Raw genomic sequence first — 20455 nt, 5'->3', positions numbered from 1 at the left:
GTTTGTCATTATTTGTGTCTATTAAATATCTAAGTGTCAAAAAATGTATTTCAAGTTATATCGTTAGAAAATGTTGTCACTCAGATGGCTCAACGGTAGCCTATCATATGGGGTCTCCATGCCGCCACCATCACAGTTCGCATCCTGTCTCTCTTTATCACTTTTGAGTAACGAATGGAGTGACGAGACACAACAAAAGGTTTTGACCCTAAATATTTATGTATATGGTTACTCTATGTCGATAGACCATTATTGACATAGCTTTATTTAACATTTCCTGAAACATAATTACCGTTGGCCAATACCAATGGCAACGGGTTTTGTGCTTCTGATTTCCGTCTTTCATATCCCTCCGCAAGTAGTCCAGTCACTTCTTGCAATGGAACTTCAATTTAAGTTAAGCATGTGTCGCGAACTAGCCTATTACTTTCTCAGCAAAAGCCACAATGACACGGTAAAATGTAAAGAGACATATCATGTGGAGTTTATTTTTTCGTTTTGGCAAGTAGCTGTACAATAAGCAGGATAATGTATAGAACGCCAGTCAATATCAGGAAAATGTGTCCCTTCAAGCCGGTTAACCCAGTGTCAGGACTTTTCTCGATAATGACAGGCATTCTATACGTTGTCCCTTACATAACTGTCAATTGTATTTTTGACCACTGTGTACCCTGCATTAGATAGCAGTGCTCTAGTGGTTACCAGAGAAAGTAAAGTCAAAGCAGTTCAAGATCTCATAAAGAGGTTCAGCCATATGCTTTTTAATTTCCACTTTTAAAAAATTAACATGCGTGTGTTGTCTCACAGACTACTATGAAAGAGCAAATAATGTAGTAGTCCAATTACAAAAAAATATGTGAAATGTATTTAGGTAAAACACAGTGAACAAATGAACAAAACAGTGAACAAATCCATTATATAAAGACATATGAGTAGTTACATATAGAGGTAGGTGAGATAAGTATTAAATGTGTACATATTATATATTGTTAGTATCTAAACAGAACCAAAGCTATCTATGCTGTGCGAAAGACGATGTCTTATAGGGGTTAGCAGGCAGAGAGGTTTTCAGACTTTCCGTACTTAAAGCAGTTAAACTGTTAACTCCCTAAACCCCAGCCTGGCATCCTGTAGCTCCTAATGTGCAGGGGATGGAGGTGGACTCAGGTGATGGAGACTCTGTCAACAGCTGGGTCTATAGAGCCCATAAGGAGATCAAGGCTACAAGGACTGGCTGGTTCCAGCTGATCCAACACTAGGAGCCTTGAAGTACAAGAAAGAGGAGACCATATGAATGGGGTCCCCTTAACATAAAACTGACTCTAAAATGATTATGTGTGTGTTTTACTTACCAAGGTGTTGGGTTTGAACTGGGGGTCCCCTGAGAGATAGAAACAGATAGAGATTTATCAGAGAAACAGCAGAGTGTATCGGCAGTAGCTCAGATTGATGGAGCTGTATCGGACAGAATGAGATCAGTAGAGGAAAGAGCTGCAGTGTGTATCTAGTCCACTCACCTGATCTCTTCCTGTGGATGACCACAACTATGATCACAGCCACAAACAGACTGATAGTGGCAGCAACTCTAGCAGCCACATGGACACCTGGGGGGGCATAATTATCTGACACAGGCTATGCAGGTTTATTCTAATGGGGGGGGGGGGATCTGATGGATATCAATGTAAAATCAGTCAACAAGCAGTTGATGAAAGCCCAAATGGATACAGTGAGTTTTGGGACAGCTCATACCTAAGCAGATCCAAATTCATACTGTAGGTTGGAAACATTTGTATCCTTCTTGTAACATGCTTTTCGAAGCTAAATGCTGACAGAGGTACACACACATACACTTGTGCATGAACACACGCACACACACATACAGTACACACACACACACACACACACACACTTGTGCACGAGCACACACACACAAATATGCACACACACACACACACACACACATACACTTGTGCACGAGCACACACACAAACACACACATTCTTACCTGAGGAGTAGCGTGATGGGCAGCTGTCTGATGAAGCGCTACTGGTTATGCTATCAGGAGGGGAGGACGGTTGAACATCTGGTAGTGCAATGAAAACATCTCATAGGTTACAGCAGGGGTGCCCAAATTCTTCCCCGTCAAGGGCTAAAAATGAATCGGGGTGGAGGGCTGTGGACTATTCATTTCAAATGTACTGCAACATTAATTTGTGCAAAATTAACATTCAATAAAAGGTAGACTATTTTTTAAGAAATAAAAACACTACTCTTTACTGTGTTTTCACTGTGCATTGTGTTTACAATACTTTTATACACAGGTGTTATTCAATGTGCTTTTTAACATAACGCTTAAACGTAGTGCATAAAGTAGTAACGTAGGTTAACTGTAGCATATTTATCTGACACAGAGTTAATCAATTGCTGAGTGATATTATGACTTGTAAAGGTACATAAGGCTATGCAAGTTTATTCGTATAGCATGTTACATACACAGGGATAATTCAATTTGCTTCCATAAACAACGATCAGTAAATTACATAACCTTTAAACATAGTGCATGAAGTAGTTACGTATAGCATAATTATTTGACACAGAGTTGATCACGGTCATCATGCTGTACCTGATGAGCCTGAGTTGGAAGGGGTGTCCGTTGTTTTCTTTGGTGTAAAGGATTTTGGTACAGAGGTTGAGGAAGATGTACAGTAGGTTTAATATCTGTTTAATGACACAGTGAAAAGTAGCTATCAGACAATTGCTAGATAAAATTATGATGTTTTAAATCAACAGTGTCTTATACAATTTGCATAACTGCAAATATAATAAACAATCTAACACCTGTGTGATTGAACAATATACATATCTAACTAATAATAATAATTACACTCACTTTTACTAATGAAGCATATACATCTGAATTGCCATTGCAGGTTAACTCAGTGCAATGCAGCATCATAGCATTCACAGTCATTCTTTAAAAATAGTTTTACATTCAGGGGCGTTTCCTAAAACCATAGATGCTAACCTGTTAGCAACTTAGTTGGTTGGCAACGGGAAACTGCATTGCAACCAATAAAATTGCTAACTTAGTTAGCAACTATGGTTTTGGGAAACGCGCCCCAGGACAGTGATATCATGAGGGTTTCAGAACTAGATGTCTTCCAGACAACTTAACAAATAAGATTGTATGCTGCAAATAACAGTAGCAATACAAGTCACCTCTCCTGTTGATGGTGTAGTTAGCAAACACTTTATCCTGCCCTGCAGTCAGCTGGCATCTCCATTTCCAGTAAGTTTTATTGTGGTATGGATCTCTAAGCTCCTCAGACAGAGTGATGTTACATAAAGATGTAGTTCTGATCTGGCGGAAAGTTTTGTTCTTCAGCTCAGACCTTGTCTTGTCCACCCAGCTCAGATGGACTCCTTTTTCCACTGGTCCTCCACAGTGTGGGTCATGTGTATGCAGGACACAGTGGAGAGTCGCATGACTTCCTGCCTCCATCTCAGTCACTTTGGGAGACATTGAGACTGCAGGGGGAAATGACATCATCAGTTATTATTTGAGACCTTTTTACAGAAATGGTCTGTATTGAACATTGAGAGTTAATCACCATGACATGACTTTTCTAAAGATATTTTTAGACCTTGATGCCACCTTGTGTGACCTTTGATTGCTGGAACAAAGAAAAGCATAACAGAAAGAACTGACAGATGAACTGAAGTATCATTTCTGATTTTGGTTTTATTCTCTCCCTTATACTGCTGACAAAAGTAGTATCCAACATCATCAGTGGTGACTTCAGTGATGTGCAGAGAACAGTTAGAGTGCAGACGCAGTCTCTTAGCTTTTTCACACTTATCTGAACTGGGGGGAGGGGGGGGGGGGGGGGTCAGTACATTCATTAACCATCTCGAACATAACCAGTTCAACTGCAGCACCACCACCACTGTATATCCATGCAGTAGTGGAGCAGTCAGGATCAATTACGTTCCCACAGGACAGAGTGGCGTTCTGCCCCACACTGGAGAACACAGTGGGGGTTTCCCCTCTGACACCTGATGTGAGAAACCTTAAATCACTTATAGTTGATAATAGTAAAATATGATACAGTTTACAGTTAAAAAAGTACAGTTTAATCACGCACATCCAAAATTCATCCAGGTGCATGATCGAAGATACGGTTACAAGACAAAGTGAAGATCCGCACACTGTAGAGCTCCCATTTGAGTATTTTTTATATTTTTTTTAACGTTTCAAGCCCTTACGGCCCTTATGGACATCTGAGGAAGGGCCATAGGGGCTTGAAACGTTACCAAGACTAGATGTACCGCATAGCGGTACAAAATATGACCGCCGCTCAATCCTGTACATCCGTTCCGTGAAAATAAATCACACTTCAATTTGTCTCCATCTTTTACTCCATCCCCCACTCTTGAAACTTTTGTGTATGCTTGTTTGGCATGCCAGAGTGTGTGTGTGCGGCTGCACAGAAAGTAGCCTACTGGTGCTGAAAAGGTGAATAGATTGTAGAATAGCCAAAGAAGATGTAGCATTGTTATAAAACCTTTAAAATCTCTAAACAATCGCAAGTAGTGCCAGTGGCGTCATGCCCATTGAAATAAAGGGGGCACGTGCCCCCTCGGATTTTTCCTCCCTGATAATTTTTTTGATCATAACTTTGTTCCTATTATGCTCCATAATAAGCCAGAGCCTATAACGACTCAAATGCATTCTTCTGGATGTGTAATAAACCGTACCAAAATAGCTGAAGACTGGTCAACATTAGCCCTTTTCCTAAAATTGGTGTCTATGTATGTTCCCGTAACAACTCACACGCGCATTGAGCTCGCAATGTTTTGCTTGTGTTGAACTGTTAAAGTTAACGCTACAGTTTGAACAGTTGAACTGTTACAGTTACAGTTTAAACAGATACAGTCAATGGTGTTGAAGTGGTAAGTAGTCTAGCTAAGCAATAAAAAGTAGTGGAATTATTTGTGGTTGACCAGGAAATTTTGACTTGGCGATCAAATAGTTAGAACTATGGATTTGATGTTGGCCGCGAATTCAGAGCATTACGTTAACGTTAGCCTACATGGTGTCAGTGTAACGTAGACTAGGCTACTGCTTACACATATTACAAATATTTATAAGTATCCTGGTTCAATTGTTTCCAGTTTAATAGAAACGAGGGTGTTAAATTTGCAGTGACTAGGGTACAAAATCCAACCTAATAACATTAAGCCTACCAAGGCATTGCGTTGGATGTTTCTCAATCTCCACTTGTTCTCTTCACGTATGTGGCAGCTAATCCATGTAGTGAAAAGGGATAGGCCTACCCTTTTAAATGGAGGCCTAAAGTTGTTTTATATAAATAGGATCGCTATGACCGTGATGTAGAGGGCAAGAAAGTATAATAGTCTCTCTTATGTGCTCATAACTTAGGTTATCAGCACTTGCTCATGATTCGCAGGAAGCAACTTACAAATGAGGTAGGCCTAGCCTATTGCTTGCCATAATGGTAATGAAAAATACATTACTAGTAGTAAAATATTCAAATATTTAGTGTTAACCTTACTCAGCACTGAAACCTGTCAAGCTTCGTTCAAAGTCCTTCATCACATGAATTAAGATTAAACTAATTCAATTTCTGAGCACCACAAAGTCAGACCTCAGCAACTTTTTTAATGCACAAGATTGTTCTTAGGTCACATATCAATCAAATCATAACAACTGCAATTGTACTGTTTTTAAAATCATGTGTAGTACGCCTACAGTACGTGTAAATTTGTGTGTCTAAACATGCTTTAATGAGCTTACACTTTAATGAGCTGAATTTGAGCTTACAGTTCTTTCACCAACCTATCTGTTTTACATTAACTTACAAAATAGATACTTTAGCTTAGTCCTCAGATAGATGAGGGTTGCTGCTTGCTCTGTTAAGGTATTTCTGTCCCTTCCAAACTGCATTGAAATGGTATATGTTTAGCAGCCAGAATTTCAAAATTTCCAGGGGGAGAAATCTCCGGCCCCCCTCTAACATGACACCCCCCCGAAAAAAAAAAAGCCTGATTGTGCCCCCTCTGAATTTTGGCTTGCATGACGCCCCTGAGTAGGGCAGTTCATCACAGTTCATCCATTGCAACTGGATTGATGAAAGGTCACTTACACCTGTAGGCTACATTGTATTTGGGAAAAGCAAAAGGTATCAGCATAATGTTATTTATTTATTTATTTATAAACAAAAACATCTCTGTCAGTTCCATGCCGTTTTCAACAGCTATCAAAAACAAAGGTCATTTTTGGATGGATGGATTTTTTTGTGAATGTTTCTTCTTCTACATAAGATTTTAGTCATCTTTAGTTCATGTGATACTTTATTGTCAATGCACAAATGAAGTAACAGTAGTCTGAAACGTTATTGTTAATGCACAAATTAAGTAACAGTAGTCTGAAACGAAATGCTGTTTTACATCTAACCAGTGGTGCAAATAACTGACATGTCCAAATGGGCCTTGATGAAATGCGTCGCTAGACTGTTCATACACATTTTAACGGGCCAAAGTTGAAGAGCTGTTGTCCGTTATTGTTCGTGCAAATATAGGCTGATTCATGTTCCCTTGCATTGTGTAACTGAGGTCCATGGCTAGTCTGGCTTTCACCAGACCAAGCTCAATCTTTTAAGAAATCAAAAAAATAAATAGCGGGCAGATCAGGCTGGGTTCACCCAGCCTAGTCCATAGGCACCCGATATTATTTAATTTTCCGATTGAGATATCCACGCTCTGGCTATTCTAAATGCTAAACTAACAAACTAGATCCTAATAGAAAGCTGTTAGCTTCCCTAAACTACAGGTAGGCTTATAAGGTAGGCCTATTTACAACATAAATTGTCAATAGGCTATGCTGGCGCATACCTGTCAACACTCCTGTTTTTCCCGGGTTTCTCCCGTATTTCAAGGTCATCTCCCAGCACCCTCCCGTTTTGTTATTTCTCCCGGAAAACTCCCGTAATTTGCATGGCCATCAAACTTCATTAAAATCATTGATCCATTCAGGTTGCCAGACTGTGTATGAAATACACCCTACACATACACGATCACTTAGTTTCAATTTCAACCGTTTTGTCATAGGCTAAAACCTGGCAACCCAAAACCCAAATAAGGAAGCGGGTGCCGACTGCGCAGCCTGAGTCTCGTCGTAAGCAAGCGGGCTAGTTGAATGGCCTACTCCAGAACTAGCTGTTGTGAAATTGTTGGGAATTTAATTGATTAGCACATCACATAAACTGTTATTGAGTGTTGTTGATACACTGACCTTGTGCCCTCGGAACCTAATCTGACAGCAAGCAGCTTTGGACTTTTTAGGCTACAGGCAGGCAGCTGCATGGTGGATACATAACTGGCATGCTTAAGGTAATGGTAAGGTAAAAGCAACGACCGAAATGCAGTGTTGAAACACGTGTATGAAACGTATTAAATATGCAAACCCAGATCCGGTATAAACACTGACCCCCCCCCCCCCCCCCCCCCCCCCCAAAAAAAAAATCTCCCGTTTTTGGAAAGCTAAATGTTGACAGGTATGTGCTGGCGACACAAATAAAATCTCCTTTGGAAACCAATGGCTTATGCATTACAGTATCAAGCGGACTTAAACTGCCATATCGTGGCGAAAAGTTGTAATAAAATTCACGCAGCCCCTAGCCTGGCGAGCCAGACCCACATTAAAATGTAGGGTCTGGGCACTCACCGTTCGCAGTGCTCAGTCCGAGGGGCGGGATAATCAGTTGTCTTTCAAATTCCCTCTGCACGCAATAGGACGCAATAGGATATTTGTTTTCAAGTAGCAGGGAATTCAAGCCAAACCTTGCAACTCTGCCATCAATCATTATGTTAAGCCCACCAAACGACTCTATACACGATTTCAATGTCCTGATTAAGTTTCGATTTCTGGAGCTCACAAGCCAACGGAGAGTTGCTAGACTAGCCCTGGCAGCAAATGTAATTTGCTGCCGCTAGGGGCGCGTCTAGATTTCTAGGCTACGCAGCTCCATTAGTCAAGGAAAGCGTGAATGAAGTAGCCACTTCTAAATGGGACCCACTATACAGTAGCTTAAGGTGTGTTGCTAAAGCAGCCATAATGAAATGAAGGTGTCATTGTTTGGATACTTCACACACACGTGCTTTTTAATTTCACAGACTACAACTACAAAGCTGGAATCAAGTAAACTACAGGCCTTGTAGGAAGCGTCCATTGTTTTTCCAACCCACTTTTAACTTCCAACAAAATTACGTCTCACTGCAACGATACGCCATCTAGTGGACAAACGACTACTTATCGTCAATACTGGAAATGCAGCCATGATGATGATGATGAATATTTGGCTTTCTTTCAATCCTACTGAATTTGTAATTATGTTTCGGCCATTGTAATACCGATAGTATGTGGGTGCCTGTGTGTGTGTGCATGTGTATATGTGTGCACCGCCATCTACAGGCCAATGAGTGTACAGTCACTAAATGTACACATAACCTAAATTTTTTTAGACCCCCCCATGGATGAAATTCTACGAAACTTGGCATACCTCCAGAGAATGCCAGGTCAATCATACACATAAAATGTGGTGCAGTTCTGAACATCTTAACTGAAGATAGGGGCGATTAAAGCAGAATAATATTGCATTTTCATTTTTTACCGGGGGGGGGGTGCAAATCACAAATGAGTGATTATGGGCCAGGTTGATGTGGGCCCTTGAGACCAACATACCATAAAAGATTCTTCATCCTCAGTGCCACGGTTCAGGTAGTTATTTAGGAAAAACTGCTTTTTTTGCGGTTCGGGGGGCCCAGCACGGGGGGTGGGAGTGGCCCCTGGGGACGAAACGAAATTTTTCCATAAAAGTCTAGTGGGGCTACATACCCACCAAATGTCATGTGCACCGGTGTTTCGGTGTCCCGGGTAACGTTGACCAAAAATTCAGGAAGTAGATGACGGGGGAAAAAAAAAAAAAAAAAAACTTTGACAATCATTATATGACCGCTTCGCTAGCTTCGCTAGCGGCGGTCATAATAAAAAAATACTCAAATGGGAGCTCTACAGTGTGCGGATCTTCACTTTGTCTTGTAATAGTTTACAGTTAAACCCAAAATTGTTCATACCCCAGCAAATATCGATTTAATGTTGATTTTCTCTTGACCAATATGTTTGTTCTGACTGAAAATGACTAAAAGATCAACATTTTAGAGTGGCCCAGCCAGAGTCCAGACCTTAGTCCGTCCAAAAAGGGAGCACAAGGCCAGAGTGATGACAAAGAATCATTCCTGCCTCAAAACCCAGATTGCTGCTTAAAAGGTGGGGCCTTGAATCATTGTGGACACAAGGTATTATAAGAGCAATTTTGAGAGCTATATATATATTTCAATTCAATTCTTTATTTCAGCATTATCATAGTAAAAAGTTAAGACTGAATTAATAGATAGACAAGACAAGACAAGACGGAACAAAACAAAACAAAACAAAACAAAAAAACATTCAGACATATAGGCATTTTCTCCAATGTTTCCTTATCTTAGATATCTTAGAGGAGTACCTCAGGGAACTCCTAGCCGGATTAACTAGAGCTTCAATAATACCATTACCTGAGCTATCCAGGCAACACATAAATGTGTACATTAAATTTCTCAGGACTGCCTCACATGATGGCACATGATGGAGAAAGCAAACAAGTAACTGGCACTGAACCATCTGGGTATCTGCATTAATAGCCTCATAGAGTCATTATAGGCAAATGTAAGCTTCTGTAGGCTGCTTTTCTTTTACCCACACCACAAATACGCAGTATACATAGGTGTATAAAAAAGGCTTTAAACAGGGAGCATTTCCCAATAAAAGAGCACATGAACTTGCGAAGTACAGTAACATGTTCGCCTGGGCATATAGTTTGCGGCATTGGCAGTATATATCTTTGTCATCATTAAGATCATCTGAGAATATCAAAACATCAAATAAAGATGATGCCATTGACTATGCAAAAAGGGTATGAATCATTTTGGACATGCCATTTTTCATAAAAATGTTACAAAAGAGGAAAACTTTTTTTGATTCCGTGTTTCTACCACATTGTCTTACAACCTTTTGGCGTGTGGCAGAACAAACATATCGGTCAAGAGAAAATCAACATGAAATCAATATTTGCCAGGGGTGTGAATAATTTTGGGCTTAACTGTATATATGAAACACTAATAGTGAATAGTAGTGGATGCAGTGCTGTTTTTCCATTCACATGTAATGGTCTGTTCGTCATTTATACATTTCAAAGTTATAAATGTTTGCATGAGGTCATCAGTTTTTGGTACACAGCTCTAACAGAGGCACAGAAGAGTGAACACTATAAGAAGCCCGGGAACTGTCATTGGAAGATTATTTTTATATAATGGAGAAAATGTGCGTGTATACAGTTGTAACAGAGATACAGAAGTGTGAGGGCAACTGTCTCTGTACACAATGAAGTCTTGCATTTGTTAATTGGCAGGGTATGGGTATTTTGTTGTGGGCAGATCAGACCGATGTCTACTACTATAGGACATTTTAGACCCTTAGGTAAAACTTGTGTTTGTGAAAGTGTTTTGTCCAAATTTGACCATCTGCTTTACGGGACCTCCCTGACACACATGCATGCACACAGGAGAAACACATAGACACACACAGACACACACACACGCACACACACGCACGCACACACACACACACACACAAAGACAGCATTAGATATTGAAACAGGACTTGTACTGGTGTTTATCGAAGTAACGTTAGTTACATGTAACTCACCCATGTGGTCCTGAGTCCAGCAGATCAACAACAACACTATCAGCACACAGGGGATTGACACCACTTTCCTCCTCTTCTCTTCTCTGTCTTCTCTGTGTGTGTGAGTGTGTGTGTGTGAGAGTGCGTATAGAGCTGGTAACTGAATGGGACTGCAGGCTCAGTGTGTCATTCTTCTGTGTGTCTTTCCTGTAAATGCAGCTTTTTGACGTGTGTGACAGGTCCAACCCCTCTGCTCCTTCTGTGGTGTTTGTGGTGCTGAGAGCTGATAGCAGAATACACACGTGTCAGAGTTGCCTTGCAAGGCTGACTTGATGTGAGAATGTACAGTACTTGATGTGCATATTTTCCCATTTTTTATTATGGAATGTTACATTTTTCTTACTAAAGATTCTAAAACTTATGGCAAAAGTGTGCACGTTGGCAACTCTGACTCAATGATTGGGCTATGCTCTTGTTGGTTTAATGTTCATTAAAAGGTATCAAAGAGAAATATGCCTAGGCTGCTGACTCCCCTGCTGGGATCACTCTTGCTACTTATGTTAATTTGAGTGTTGGCTTGTGTTTTGATAGACTCAGCATAGCCTACTAATCAATAGTACAATAGTTAAAGCAGGTGACTAAATATTAAACATTGAAGGTTTGACTCCATCATTAAGCGGGATTGCCTTCTTGCTTCTGACTATGTGCAGTTGAACCAGTGTGACACGTGGAAATGTTAAATAAAAGTATGCAACTGTATTTGAAATAATTATTGGTTACACTTTACTTGACATGCATTCTGAATAGTTTACAGTTAAACCCAAAATTATTCTTACCCCAGCCAAATCGATTTAATGTTGATTTTCTCTTGACCAATTGTTCTGACTGAAAATGACTTAAAGATCAACATTTTAGAGTGGCCCAGCCAGAGTCCAGACCTCAATCCATCCAAAAAGGGAGCGCAAGGCCAGAGTGATGGCAAAGAATAATTCCTGCCCATAGACTGTATATGTTCTATATATACAGTCTATGTTCCTGCCTCAAAACCCAGATTGCTGCTTAAAAGGTGGGGCCTTGAATCATTGTGGACACATGGACAGGCTTGGTAGGTATTATAAGAACCATTTTTAGAGCTGTGATGGCAAATAAAGATTATTAAAAAGGGTATGAATAATTTTGGACATGCCATTTTTCATAAAAAATTTAAATAAGATAAAATACTTCTTTTTTATTTCATGTTTGTACCACATTGTCCTACAACATTTTGGCGTGTGGCAGAACAAACATATCGGTAGTGTATCAGTGTATCAGTAGTGGATGCAGTACTTTACTGTTTTTCCATTCACATGTAATTGTCTGTTCATCATTTATACATTTCCAAGTTATAAATAGTTGCATGAGGTCATCAGAGGTTTTGGTATACAGCTCTAACAGAGGCACAGAAGTGTGAGGACTGCTATATACGAAGCCCGGGAGGTGTCACTGAAAGATTAGATTTGCTTTGACTATCTGCTTTACGGGACCTCCCTGACATACATGCATGCAGACACACACACACACACACACACACACACACACACATGCACACACACACACACACACACACGCACACACACACACACACACACACACACACACACATACAGTATACAAAAAAAGACAGCAAGATATTAAAAGAATGACAGGACTTATACTGGTGGTTATCAAGGTAATGGTAGTCACATGACAGGGGCCCTGCTCACGGAATCTCCCTTTGTCCAACCAAGGACAGAACGTAGCTCTTAAAAGGAACTAACAGTTCAACTCACCAAGAGTGCCTTTTCACTGGAGTGTTGAGGGATCACACACACAGTTTGGATTTTGTCAAAAAGGAAGAATCCTCAATTCAATAGATCCATATAATCCTTATCAATGCTCGGGTAGAAACTTCAGAAACTGTTGGTAAAAATATAGCATGCCAAAGTGAGACACGAGATCCAGTCACAGAGAAGTACAATCAAGATGCAGACCTCACTGTGTGTACATGGGGGAGCCGTGGCCCACTGGTTAGCACTCTGGACTTGTAACCGGAGGGTTGCCGGTTCGAGCCCCGACCAGTGGGCCACGGCTGAAGTGCCCTTGGGCAAGGCACCTAACCCCTCACTGCTCCCCACTTTCTCTCACCAGGAACCAATCACAACTGCTTATCTGGTATGGGCTGGGCTTTATGATGGCTGACGAGGGGGAGTACTGCTAGGAGTGCTGTTGAAGACAACCAACCGCTGCACTGATGGCGTCAGAATTACTGGAAAAGGCACAGACTCTTCTTTGGAATTGAGTAAACAACTGTATTCAAATCTTTAATTTGCTAGAAAGATGTATTTTCTGTACTTCAGAAATGAAGGTAAGAGTTTAATGTATCAGTTTAAATTAGACTATACTGTTGGCTACACCCCTTCACCAGTGATCAAAGCATCCCCAGACCCATGCTCTTGTGGAATGTTCTGATGGTGTCAGCCATGCAGGCTAGATTGACTCATGAATGAACTGCTTTTGCTTTACAGTAAATAAACATATCAATGGCATGCATGAATTAATCAATCCATCCAAAGATTTCAGACACTGTATAATCTTTGCTGTAAGAGGGCATGCTTTACATGTGGAACCCACATCAAATTGTATGTGTTCAACTATTGATCAATTTTCATATGGTATCTAATCATATCATAAAGGAGCTCATGTAGGGCAGGCCTAATACTAGATCTTTGTGGGACTCTGGGTTGATTGTATGTGGGGCCCTTATCTGTGCATCAGTCCTGACTGCCTTTAGCTATGAGTACTAGCCTGAACAAACACAAAGAACACAGCAGACAGTGCTAACTTTTCCCATTTGAACAGAGAGAGAAAGAGAGAGAGAGAGGCTACCAACATTATCTCCTTGCTGTCCAAAACACGTTTGGAATAGGCCACACAGGTCTCTGTGAGCATGGCAGTGTTGCTCTAATTAGTTAGTTGCAATCTCTACTGCCCTGTGGCAGGTAACTCATCAACGGCAAAGTGAAAGGGACAACACCCACAGACGCTGATAACACAGGAACCAATGGGACCAAATTGTTGTCAGAGGTGGATTTTTGTACCCTCAGTCACGGAACCTGCAAGAGCAATGAGGTTTTGTGCTATTGACTTCTAATTGGTCATTTTGTGAACCTCACACCCCACATTGGAGTATGTTGAGTCTGGACATGTTGCCATGTATATGGCCCTCCACTCTAAAGCATTCACTCTAACCTCTCAAATGATATCTATTTGTATCAGTTTTAGTCATTCTGCAAGTTTTTCTAAATGATGAATATAGTTAAATAAAAAATTGACTGTTCAGGACATGTTTTCAGCCATGGTTAGTCTGAGTGAGTTCATTAAGACGTGTGAAGTTGTCTATGTTGTCATGTGAAGTTGTTGGTGTATGATACCCAGGCACTTTTGTTCACTGGATTAATATGTATGCCAGATGTTTCACTTTAAGTGCCAATACAAGCCCCTGAAACCCCCTTTTTTCAAATTTCAAAGAAAGTGTCCGTGGGGTGGAAAACTGCAGCTAGGGGGCAGAGTTCTCCAAACCTCACCAAATGGTTCTTCAGGTAAATGCATTTCTCGGAGGAGGTGTAACTCTGCCTTTCATATCCATCTGGAGGAAAGAAAACAAAATTATACCTTTTTTCTAGCTACTGTAAGTGACTCATTCCTTGTGAACCTGTGAAAATAAATAAGTTGACACCTATGACACCACCAGTGCCCTCTTACTGCTGTTGTTGGAGGTTGCAGTTACTAAAAATGTTGTAGTGAATCAGTGCTTCACCTGCAGCACAAACACAATGTGTGTGTGTGTGTGTGTGTGTGTGTGTTGGGGTGGGGGGTTGGGAGGTCACAATCCAGCACATCTGTGCTGATGATAAAGTTTTGCTGTTTGTTTTCCAAGTTGCAAAACTTTTTAAACTCTAAGTTTCTTTCTCTTGAGGTGTAAAAACTCTCCTGTGGTGTACAAAAATACTGCTTTGCCCTTGCAACATCTTTAATACTCTTGAATACCTACTTGGAGCATTGTTTTCCTGTGGTGCTATATAATTTTCTTATGACTTTCTGAGCTAGTGTTTTTTCACCCCAGGTGTACTGTAGACACTTATTTTCCAAAGTAAGGCTTTTATTGATTGGCCAACTTCTTAGTGTACATTATGTGTCTGCACTGTAAAAAAGGGAGGTCAGGGCTCTCCAATTTATGAAACTATTCATTACAAACTATATGTTACATGAACCATGAGCTTACAAACTATGTTACATAAATCAGTCTAGTTTAGTATGAAACACAACATTTTTATGTTTGCATAGTTATTCCAATTGAGCACTTTAATTATTTAATTGAATCGTAAAATAAGCATGTATACTGTACTCAAAACTCAATGTTATTCAGTTGAACTAACATATTTTACATATTCAGTCATGTACCGGTAAGATAAATGTAAAGCACCGACTTCTGAGCCAAGAAGGCATATTATGACATGGACTCCCTTGGCACCACTACTTCATTGTGTTCCCATACTCAAGCAGCTGCAATGCTGCCAAACGTTTTCATATGTGTTTGTTTCTGTTAGCTATCCTTAGAGACAAGGATCATTTTGAAAATGGTTGTGTCTTGTGTTCAGCTTTGAGATGAGCTACACCTTGTTCCCACCATGAGTGTGTTTACAATCAATGATGTACAGTATTTAGCATGCACAGGATATCAGTGGTTCAAAATCAGATATTTAAACATGAGATATTTAAACAAATATTTAAAACTGTCCTTAAGTGTGTGACTGGGAACACTTTAAATTAGCATGTGTATTTTTTTTAAAAAATCAAAAGAAATCAAAAGGCAGAGTGAGTAGTTTAAAAGTTGTGTGCGTATTTGGTTGGCATAAGCTCACTAATGCTGTTTATTTTTTCTCATAAGGCATATTTGCCAATCCTAAACACGTCTTCAACATATTTGAAAATGTGAAGCACTCCTTATGACACCAATTTTACAATTAAAATAATTGCCTCTGAATGTTATGGTATATCTGAATCAGAATGTTACATCTCCAGAAGCAGTGATTTTGCAAATTGTTTTCTATTTACACCGACACTGCATCATTCATTGATACATTTCAGTACTCTCAGTATATTCAATTAAATTCAAGGTAGCTTTATTGGCATAACAAATATCTCTTTGCATTGCCAAAGCAGGACATCAAACAATACAATACAGAACATTCAATATATAAGACATTTATACATGCCATATTACAATTGTCCACCTTTCAATTAAGTTGATCCAATGGGTCATTTCTTTTTCAGCGTAGAAGCTGTCCTTCATAAGTGTGTGTCTGTACGACTGTGAAGACTTTAAATGAGCATGTGTATTTTTTAAAAATCAGAAATCAAAAGGCAGAGTGAGTAGCTTAAAAGTTGTGTGCCTATTTGGTTAGCATGAGCTCACTAATGCTGCTTATTTTTTACTCTTTAAGGCACTTTTGCCAATCCTAAACACGTCTTCAGCATATTTGAAAATGTGAGGCACTCCTTACAACACCAGTTTGCCCCCTTTTAAAACCAAATGTTGCTTTCTGCACTGTGAATTACAGAGAGTCAGAGGCAATGTGGAGAGCTCCTATTTTTATGTGTGTAAGCACTGAATACTAGTTAAGTGCAGTCAGTGTGGGTAATCAGACGGATGGCTTGTTGAAAATAGATATTCTGAGTCAATCATGATCATACTGGGGCCAAAAGATAGTTTAGTGGGTGGTGTTTGTAAAAGTAATGTTTCAAGGGAGTCATTTAATTTTATTTTTCAGATACTCTTTTAAAATACAGTATACTAGTTACGAGACATCCAGTCGTATTCCATTAACTTTAACAAGCTAGATTAATAATTGACATTCTCTAACCAACTTATTGGCTTACAAGAGGTTAATACATATGTTATAACCACATGTTATCACAGTTATATGCTTTACTTTAAATGTATATGTAACCCATTTCCAAGTACATACCTTAACACTATTTAGTTTTACATTCAATATTCACTCTTTAATTCAACATAATTACAATGATGTTGCCATCTATCAGTGCCTGTGTGCTTGGACTGCCTACTGTCTGCCGCATTTGTAGGCCTAAGTCATATTGGTTTAAAGCATCCGGCACATGAATGCATCTAAATGCAAATGTGAGCTGGAGTGAAGCTAGAGCTAACTTCACAGCCCGCAGTAATTATGTCCAGCATTACCCATCACAACAGCTCAGAAGATTAGATGCAAGGCAACATATAGGAACTAGATAAAGAAGTGACATTGAGTTTGAGCGACTTCCCACAAACACAGCCTGCAGCTCAGTTGGCTAGGATAAGAGCTTGCTAACTGGAGATATTGGCAACCTTGTGATGTGAAAGTTTTTCTTGCTTTCTTAATTTCCTTGTCAGGGAGCAGATAGGTATTTTAACACAGTGGGCGTTTATCTGTCCTTCACATGACATGACCATACCCCATCAACATTAATTGAAAGTAGTTGTTCTAAAAGAAAGAAGAAAACACATGGAGCACATTGTTGAATAGTGTGGGTTTAAATGGTAGGTAGACCAGACCCATTCCCCTTTTTCATTCACCTTATTCAGCCCCGTCCAAATGGATTTTCTTCTGTCTTGTTCCACTCGACTAGTTCGGGCTAGTTAGCTTCATTCAGATAACACGGCACAAGAGGATGGAGAGGCTAACTTGGAAGGAAACAAAAAAATGCCGTAAGGAAGTCAGATGGCAAGATTGTACTACTACACAAATATCTTATCTGAATGGTAACCATGGTAACTATGATTAGAAAGTCATTACAGAACAGCCACTCCGTGGCCAGTCAGTGTTCTCCTAACTTCAGATAGGAAAGGTGTAATACAGAAATGTCTTTTTGTCACCAAAATCCTAAATAAACGTTCTTAACTTTAGGATGACCCATAACATATGATGCCAGTCATAGAACTTTGCTATCTCAATGTATCGCAATGGATGTACAGCTCAACGGGACGTTCGAACACAAAGCTAACAAAGAAGCCCCACCGTTTTCACACAGAATAAGATTAATATTTTCTAGATTATTTCTTCATATACCCTATTCTATCCTACTCTATATTACAGCAGAATTGATGCCTTGTCCCCCTGAGCATTCATCGTTAGGTTGCCAAACATCTAGTGCAGTGGTAGCAGGTTCCATGTGCAGTAATTATGCCAGCTCCAGCTACTGGGCCAGCATGCGTTCTCCTCTCCAGCACTATAGTGTCTGGTAATGAGGGCTGACTGAGTCCCATGCACAGCGAGGAGCTTGGGGTTAGATCAGACTCCAAACCAGACCCCCCCAGGCAGTCTTGCCTCACTTAGTGGACTCCCTCACACGGATGTAGGGCTTCTTTATCATCTGGAGAGGAAAAGAATGGAGGCTGGAGTCTGTTCTATCTACTCACCACATTTACCCCGAGCCTTAGACAAGAAGATGAATCCTCTGAACTAACTCTCTCTTCGCGTTTAAAATTAACCTGTGCAATAATGTGTGCAGAGTCAGAGGAGTTTTCCATCAAGGCGCCTTTTAATTAGATAAGAACTGGGGCAGTCTTCTCCTTATCTGAAAAAAAATCAATGGCAATCCCCTTATTTTTTCTTAAATCAGAGGTAGGGAGTGAAAATGTGTCTTTAGGTGCCTCTGGGTTAATGAGACAAGCAGCCAACTGCCTGCCTGACACTCAATCCTCTTGATTTTGATACTGTGGTGTGATGCAAAGCACTTAAAAGAGAAATATTTCAGCCCAGGTGTTTGGGAAATAGATTTGATTATAATTCAACTGACAGAAAGTGTAGCTGATTAAATTCACTGATTACATTTAATTTAGGCACCACATACAGATGTGTATGAGTGTGTGTGCACATCCATACACACGCACACTCGTGCACGCACACACACACACACAGGTCTTAAGTGCCTTGCTAGAGGGCACAAGGACATTGATCCCTCAACCTTTCTGGCTGCTGCATGCTAGCCCAGCTCCTTAGAAACTACCACCACCACCCCATGACATGTCATGTATTATGTGCATCTATGTATTATCTATGGTAATAATTAGTATGTAAAAAGTGTGATTGACATCAGTGGGACACTCTAAACACAAAGGACTGTTGCTTGCATCCACTTCAACCATTTCCCAATACAAAAAAACAAACCGACCACACCAAAACGTGCCTACTGGTCGGGGATCGAACCGGCAACCCTCCGGTTACAAGTCCGAAGCGCTAACCAGTGCTGCCCACTTCACTACACACTTTTCCCTCCATGGGGATTCAGCCTGCCGGCATGATCAGAGCCTAGCAACAGAGCATAATCATACTGAAAATTATTCATTTGGCACACACTTTTATCCAAAGCGACTCACGTATGACAATTATAACAAGGGCCAGTCGCCCCAGAACAACTCGGGGTTAAGTGCCTTGCTCAAGACCACAACAGTGGCAGCCGGCACTCGAACCCTCAACTTTCCTGGCTGCTGCATGCTAGCCCAGCTCTTTAGCCACTATATGCGATCGCCACCCACTGACTGAGCATCACCAGTCTGCATCAGCACGGACCATCAGCTTATCCTCTTCAGAGTCCTCTTCAGGCCACAGGTCAGACGCTTAAATGTGCTCTAATCACGCCAGCAATCATGACTTTGACACACATGCAGATGGTGGGACAAACCTCTCAAAGGTCACACTTACTGTTGCACTTGGTGACTGACAGATGGCTTTGATTGACACCGGTGTTTGCCCCCATCAACAGGGGCTGGAGTAGTGATAGGATCCATGTGAAAAAAAAAAAACACTCACAGCCCTCAGATGCTTCTTGGCATTTTATAACTCCTCAGGGGGTAATTCTGAACATTCATGACCTGTGTTTGCCAAATGAGGTAGATTCAATCACAGTCACCTCCAGGTCTACACTTTCATTAGCGGTAATGGGTGGGCTGGTTCGATAATCGTATTTATTCCTTAATGACAAAAAAAGGACAGAACAGAATTTAGTTGGTGGCTTAGCAAAATACTTAGGCGTCGCAAGTGATTAAGGCAGATCGTCCTCTCTTTTCAAACCACCTCTGTGGTGTATTATGAGATCATTTCAATGAGAAGCTGTGTCATCCCTGTAGAGTTGCACATTGTAGTGTGTGAGGTCAGTGTTTTACAGTGTTTATATCTGTTTTTCTTTTTCGGTTCAGTTTTCAGGTTGTTTTGAATCACCTCCGAATGGACATGTCCTGGGTTTGTGCAAGGACATACATTAATGCATTAGCACAGACCACTGAGCTGAAGAAAATAAAACAATGACCAATCACAGGCTAGAGTGGACAGAGGAGAGCGGTGTAATCAGTGATCACACTTGCATGACACACACACACACATACTGTACACACACACAGAGAGAGAGAGAGACAGACAGACACATGTACGCACTCTCACTTCATTCATTCACTTACTCAATTTCTCTTGCTCTCTCTCTCTCTCTCTCTCTCTCAAACTCATATTTTCAAATTCAACTAGCTTTATTTGCATGACTGCAAAGTTACAGTATCATCAAAGCAATGTGACGTGT

General features: G+C 40.5%; 1 long non-coding RNA gene across 1 annotated transcript; it reads right to left on the bottom strand.

The window, feature by feature from the left end:
- Positions 1-734: 734 nt before the first annotated feature.
- LOC121683991 lies at positions 735-19657 on the bottom strand. Its single transcript, XR_006022988.1, has 6 exons — positions 19647-19657; positions 2624-2718; positions 2006-2083; positions 1518-1604; positions 1353-1381; positions 735-1263 (listed from the first exon to the last, which is right to left on the bottom strand). It is a non-coding gene; the product is annotated as an uncharacterized LOC121683991 (long non-coding RNA).
- Positions 19658-20455: the final 798 nt, after the last annotated feature.

This window comes from Alosa sapidissima, chromosome 15, assembly GCF_018492685.1.
Source record: "Alosa sapidissima isolate fAloSap1 chromosome 15, fAloSap1.pri, whole genome shotgun sequence".
Classification (NCBI taxonomy): domain Eukaryota; kingdom Metazoa; phylum Chordata; class Actinopteri; order Clupeiformes; family Clupeidae; genus Alosa; species Alosa sapidissima.
The sequence above is the reverse complement of the archived record's forward strand: the minus strand, read 5'-3'. Positions and strand labels throughout refer to the sequence as shown.